The following is a 7,599-nucleotide window of genomic DNA, read 5'->3' on the forward strand; positions in this document are numbered from 1 at the left end:
CTTCTCTGGTTGTGTGGCACATAACGTATCCAGCTGCTAATCAAAACGGTTGGCAGTTCAAATTCACCAACTGCTCCACAGGAGAAAGGTATGTGATCCTTTCTTCCAAAGATGGGTAGCCTCCAAAATGTGATAGGTTGATTTGTATCAGACTGACTCAATGGCAACGGGGGTTCTTTTTGGTAGTAAAAATAGAAACCCTTGTACAGTGATTAAAGTAGTTGATTGTTAAGCTAAAGGTCCATGGTTCTAACCCTAGTCACTCTGTAGGAGATGGGAAGATGTGGCAATCTGCTCTAAGAATATGTACAGCCTTGGAAAATTCTCTAGGATTCCGAAGAGTTTGACTCAATTGGCTGGCAGGTAATTTGGTGATAAATAAAGCACGTGGCTGCTAACGGGAAGATCAGTGGTACAAACTCACTAACCCATTTGCAGGAAAAAATCATTCAGCAGTCTGGTCTGCAAAGATTCTCAAGCCCACTTCAGAGCAGCTGCGGGATCTGAACTACCGACTTTCTGAATAGCTACTGAACATGTGATGCACCAGAGCTCATGTGGAAAGACTACAGCCTCGGATACCCTAACAGGCACTTCTACTCTGTCGTACAGGGTCAAGCTGGATTAGAATCAACTCAACAAGACTGGTTTGAGGTTTATATAAGTAAGCAAACAGTTGCTGTTTCAACAATGTTCACATTTACAATGTAGTGATTAACACTGTGTTCATCACATTGTCCAGTCATAGTCATGACCCTTACGTGTTCCCAAGTATTGCCATCACCTTTTACAAAAGTTCAGTGTCCCTGAAAGCACTGGGTCCTTCCTTGGCCTCCTTCAGGTGCCTGCCCTGGAATCCACTAACAGACTCGGCTCTACCTACCGACCTGCTTGAGATGGTTCATAGAAGTGGGACCATTAACATTGGGTGACTGACTGACTTAATAATTTAAGTAGAGCTAATTACTCCCTCCTGGTCCCTTCCTTTCCCAGAGTGAGATTATTGATGGATTATTCATGGGTATGATGCTGAGGAAGCCAATTCTTGCCCAGAGGATGATCTGAGTATCTTTTCAACTATCTTAATGTTGTGTGTCTAAAAATTATAAATGTATCAAAAAGGAGGGGGAGAGGGAGGGGACAACTCTGACTCATTGTCTAATGAAGGTGTAGTCTCCCAGTCTCCGGGCCTCTTTCTTTTGTTTGCTTTGTAGAAAATCTTTCTTAATCCTCAAATCAACCCTTAATCCTCAATTCAGCTTTTTTAGCCCTGAATTATACCTGAGAAAACTGAGTTGCAATAAGGTTACTTGAGTGGAGACCTCAGTTATTAGCAATTCTCTACTTTTTGGGGCAGGAATGGTCACTAGGAGTCAAAATAAAGTGGGTTTAAGTATCAAATAAAAAGAATCAATAAGTATACAAAAAAATGAAAACATTATTGAAGTCTATGAAAGCAGTTAAGGGTTGCTGGGTGGCACATTCAGCTACTAATCAGAAGGTTGGTGGACTGGATCCACCCACAGGTCCCAAGGAAGAAAAGGCCTGAGCGCCACTTCGGAAATGTCACAGCCACCAAGAGCTCTATCGAGCTATCAAGCACAGTTCTGCTCTGGCAAATGGCTCATCCTGAATCCAAATCAACTTGACAGCCAACTGGCTTCAGTTCTGTAAAGTGCTTCTTGAATCTTCTCCATGGCTTGACCATCCCTAGTCCACACCCCACTCTCCAAGGGGGTCTGTCTGTCTTCTACAACTTCTCTCCAGCTGCAGTATGGCTACATACACTTAACACTTGTGCTAAACCAAATCATTCGTTCTAGGGATACTTGCATTTTCAAGGAAGAATAAAACAAACCAAAAAAAAAAACTATTCCAAATCACTTCTTTAAAGTACAGGAACTTACTTTGCTTTCATACAAGAATTGGATCTTGATGATAGGAATGTCCTCCTTCCTGGAGTCCAGGGTTCATCCTCCTAGAAGTATAGTCACCATAGCCAGGCACACACATCTCAGGGACAATCCAATGACCAAAATGTAATTGTATGTTAGAATTTTCCTTTTTCTTCAATACAAAAGGTTTTGTGTTTTTTTTATGTCACGCACAAAATTGTTGTCATGGTGGCGCTGGACTGCCGTCAAACCAGAATGAACTCTTAGCTTACCACCTTCCAGTGGGTTTCTGGAGGCTATAAACTGGAGCAGACTGCCCGTCTTTCTCCCAAGAGAAGCTGGTGAACTGAAACCACTTGCCTTTGAGTTAGAAGCACGGCTCCTTACCAAATGCACACAATAGTGGTACAGTCACTCACAAACACATGTGTATAATGTACTAAGATAATAACTGCAATAAAAAAGTGGAGAGATTAACTAGAATGCTAATACAAAAACCAGTAATGGTCTCAATTATTGTTCCTGAAATATGTAAAGCTTGGGAAATTATGTCAGGAAGCCCTATCTGTATAAAATTTGAATAATGTATTACAAAATTTTTAGGCGTAGAGATGATTTACTGATGATTTATAGAATAATGCATACAGTCGAGATACATTTGTTTACAATCGAACTAATGTAAATGATATTTTGGTAGTTTCTAGACCCCACTTAGTTCAGGTCCATAAACTTTATGTTCTTTATTATAAATTATGTAGAGAAATAAAATTATCTTCTACTGCCCAGCAATGAATATATCCTAACTTTTGTAAATAGCTCAAGAATAAATGCATAGCCAAGTCAATGGAAATACGTCTCTCTAGGACACCCTGTCTCAGAAGGGAATAGTTTTGGATGAAGATTTCAAAATTGATGGTATGTCACCACCACTGACTTGCTACATAAAAGTTTCTCCAGACTAAATATGGTTAGAATTCAGCTTTCCATTTTCAATCTTTATCTTCGTTCTCACAACGACATTAAGGAGCTCTCTCGCTGATTCAGTTAGTCATCCCAACATTGTGTAATAACTACACCACACATTTTTGGCAAGGTACAAGGTACTAAGACTATAAAGAGATGAAATGAATCTAGAAAATTCTGCTAAATTTGGTTTTAAATGGGTGGTCCAAATGGCAATTTCAACCTAGGCCTCTCTCTAGAATGCGGTCTGAATGACTGTATGCCTGGTTAACACAAAATGTACATTCAGCAAATAATACTGGTGTAAGCCACACAAGAGTATAATTCACATGTCACTAAGCTCTGTTAAGATTCGGCAGTGTACAGCATAATATTCCAGCATATACTAGGATTCCGTGTGCCAATATCAATATAATCTGATAGGCAAAAGTAAAGCCAGCTCTCCATTTTTCCAAGATAGTGGTCATTAGAACTGCACAGATCACTGAACTCAATGGAATTCAAAAATTTCATCATGGTCAAAAGTCTAAACATGTTTTTCCTGCCCTCATGCCCTCCTTAAGACCTCTGTCTGAAAGGAACAGTTTAAATTATACCTCTCATGTCACCTTTTGTGAGGAAGGGCAAGCAAGTTTTTATAAAGAGGAGGAAGCAGGGAAAGAAAGAGAAAAAGAAAGAGACAGTAGAATACAAAGCCCCAAACTGAACCTCCGAGTCATTGAAAGCCATCTACCGTGGTGGCTTAGGAAGCTAAGTGTGGGACTGGAAATCAAGTGGTTAGAAGTTTGAAGCTGCAGGCACAAAGATGAAACAGTGGGCTCCCGTAAAGATCTGCAGCCTTGGAAACACCACTGAGGCTCGGCAGGAATCAGAATCAACTTGACAGGCGTGGATTTGGGACATATTTGTAAACACTCGGGACTCTAACTCGATCATCCTAAAGCCAAAAGTCAGCCACACTGGGAATGTTGGAGAGAAAAAGAAAACACGAGTCAATGTAAACACTGCTTCGAGTCCAGGGCAAGTGGCCCATTTCCCTTTACAATAACCAGCTTTTAGCTCAGTCTTAAATTCTTTTGCCTAAACCACAATTATTAACAAGCCAAAGATGAAATGCAACTGAAAAGAACCAAACAAAACTAAAGGCAGAAAAGGAGGTTTGCTCCAGGGCTGACAACAATTTATGTGCCAGGTTTCATCAAGACACAAAATCCAAGACAAGCCCAAGCCCTTATTAGCAACCGGTTAAATTCACTGAAAACATCACTCACAAAAGTGTGCTCAGGTTTTACATGTAGACTTTGCTCTGTTAACAATTACCAAGCCTACCCCCACAGAGCACATTGCACTAAGTATGTAAATGCAGATTCGTCCGGCTATCCACTCTGTTGCAGACATTGAGGGCAACAGCCCGCAGCAAAGCCATCTGACAAAGGCCTTGTCTTCTGTATCATTTTTTCCTCCAAATCAAGATTTTAAGTAATTAATACACAAGGCATAAGCAGATGTGAACATCCATTATCAGGATGTTTAAATATAACTCAGATGTATAAGGTAATCATGGGTTCTCAACAATCAAAACACAACAGTTGTTCTTCCACAGAAACAGCTCACACACACATTAGCAAGTACCCAAAATTATCTGCTTATCTCTCTGCAAATTACTGGGAGCATCATCACTGTGGGAAACATTCATTTGGGGAAACAGTGTGTTTGTACTGCATGTGAGAGCCACTACTTATTTTACATGAACTTGAAATTGATAGTTACATCCCTGATAAAATGAATTCCCAAGACACACTTCATGATCCATTGTATGCCTAATGTTAAGGGATGGAGTTAAGGAATTCTCTCACAATTGAATTCCTGAACTGATTCTTGAGGTACTTCTACTTTAAAACAATAGCAATGTAGTCCTTTCAATATCCACTCATCAACCTTCCTTTCATTTAAAAATTAACTTCTGGAAAATAAACATATAGTTACAATTATACCATGCTCCCCCACCCCCGCAGGTCATGCTGAAGAGGAATGAAAATACAAATTGACTATATTTACCAATTGCTTGCTGTTTTTACTAACATGTGTATTATTCAGAGAGCACAAGCTCCCCCCGTGTTCATCACCTGATGAAAGGATGCACACAGGGAGGTGTATGCCAAGCAAAAGAATCTTGTTTGAAAATAAAAGAATGGAATGTTGATACATGCTACAAGATGGTGAACCTTAAAAGCACACCAAGATAAAAAAGACCACAGTTTCTGTGATCCCAATTATACTACTGTCAAAAATAGGCAAAAAATGAACAGAGTATCTTGGTGGTTTCTAGGCACTAATGGAAGAAGAGGATGGGAAAGTATTCATTAGTAAGTACACAGGGATCTTGTACAGGGGTCATTAGTACACAGGGGTCTTGTTTGTTCTGGTGCCATTAAAAGATTTTGACATTAAATAAACATGACAGTTCTAACTCACTGGCTACACTAAAAATCAATGACTTGTACACTTTAAAATGGTGAATTTATATGGCTATGTGAACAATATCTCCATAAATCTATTCTAAAATTCTATCTCAAGAAATCCATTCTGAAACGAAACCATTGAATTGAACACTTAGAAAGGTATGCATTTTACTCTGAAGACAGAATGTTTTTAAAACAGTCATGAATGGCTTTTCATATGATCTCATAACTCATCACTCACTCTATCTCCAGCCTCGTTTCTGTCATTCAAGTCTGTGCTTTCCGACTATCACGCTGTCCTCACTGTTCCCAACTTTTGCACTCCAGTCATCCATGATTATTAATGCATCTGAATGCATGCTTAGTCAGTTTGGGACTGTCAAAGTTGGGAGAAATTCTCAATCTTCTCTTTGGCTTTAGTTGTTGGTACATATATTTAAATAATGATTGTGTTAACAGGTCTTCCTTGTAAATGTACGGTAGTATTCTATCACTAAAGCATTGTACTTTAGGAGAGAGTTAGAAATTGTCTTTTTAACTATGAATGCAACACCATTCTTCTTTAGTTTTTCATTCATAGTAGATCATAACTGTCTAATTCCAAGTGGCCCATGCCAGTCCATTTCAGTTCACTGATGTCTACAATGTCAATCTTCATATGTTGCATTTCATTTTTTTCCACCTTCCATATTTCCTACTTCCATAGTTCATCCATCCCAAGTTCCAATTATTAATGATTGCTTGCAGTGGTTTCTCTTCATTTTATTAGTGACTTCCCGTCTGGACTCCACTTCTAATCCTACAACTCTACCCACATACTTCTGTTATTCATAGATGTTGCAAAGACTCATTTCAAAAATGGATGGCCAATCCTTCTCTTCAGTCTGTCTTAATCTAGGATCTCCATTGAAACCTGTCCAACAGGGATGACCCTTTTGGTACTCGAAACATCAGTAGCACAGCTTCCAACATTACAGCAACTCTACTACACCAGTACAGCAGACAGACAAGTGCTGTACTAATGGGAGCAAGTAATAAATATGCTAGCCTTTACAATCCTAAGATACAAAGTAATTGGCAACATGCAAATCATTCCTTAATATAAGGAACTGAAAACACTTGCTGCAGAACTACAACCTTTAATATGGATTATAGCTCAACATCAAAAATCAAAAGTCTTCATCACAGGGTCAATAGTCAACATCATGATAGAAGGAGAAAGGATTAAAGTTGTCAATGATTTCATCTTACTTGAATAAAAAAAAAATCAACATCCTTGGTACCAGCAGTCAGGAAATCAGGAGATTTTGCATTGGGCAAGTTGGCTGTCAGGGACCTCTCCAAAATGTTTAAGACAATGGTATCAGTCTGAAGACAAAGATGTGCCTGACTGAGGCCAATATCTTCTCAATCAGCTGCTTTGTATGTATCAGAGAGGTAAACAATGAATAAGGATAAAAATTGATACCTTTCAGTTGTCGTGTTGGAGAAGAGTACTGAATATCCCATGGTTAGGAGAAATAGGTTAATCTTGTAAAAAGTGAAGCCAGAGTGTCCTTGGAGAGAAGATGTCAAAACTTATACTCTTTTAGCTTATACTCTTTTACTCTTTACTCTCATGCTTTGGACGTTGCTAGTCAAGGCTTTCCCTTGGAAAGGGATATCATGTTTGGAAATATGGAGAGTCAGTGAAGGAAAGGAAGACCTCCAACAAGGTGGATTGACACAGTGACTATGGCAATGGGCTCAAGTGTGTCAGAGGTGATGAGGACGGCATCGCATTGGACAGAATTCAGGTCTGTTTCTCACAGGGTCAGTATGAGTCTTACTTGACTTGATGGCACCTAACAACAACATAACCAATATGAAGTTCAATAGAATTGAGCTGTTTATGTAATATCACGAAAGCTTCAATATTACCCAAACCAATTTCTAGATATAATGAAATCCAAAACCAAGTCCAAATCGCTTTCCTAAACCAAACAGAAAAACTAATCTCTAACTTAATAAAGAAGAGAAAGAGGCCTTGGGTACGTAACACATGCTTGAAGAAGAACAAAGTAGGAGGTCTCAGAACCTACAATATAGTCAGTGTAGTCAAAACAATCCAGGACTCGACCAATGACAGAAACAAACACCAGTGGAAAAGAATTGAGAACCTGAAAGTAAATCAAAGTACGAATATACCTTGGAATACTATGCTGCATTAAAAAACAAGGAACTCATGCAATATTATTCAAAATGGTTGACTCTGGAGAACATTATGCTGAGTGAAATAT

Source organism: Elephantulus edwardii, unplaced genomic scaffold, assembly GCF_000299155.1.
Source record: "Elephantulus edwardii isolate Elephantulus edwardi_28Jun2011 unplaced genomic scaffold, EleEdw1.0 scaffold00309, whole genome shotgun sequence".
NCBI lineage: Eukaryota > Metazoa > Chordata > Mammalia > Macroscelidea > Macroscelididae > Elephantulus > Elephantulus edwardii.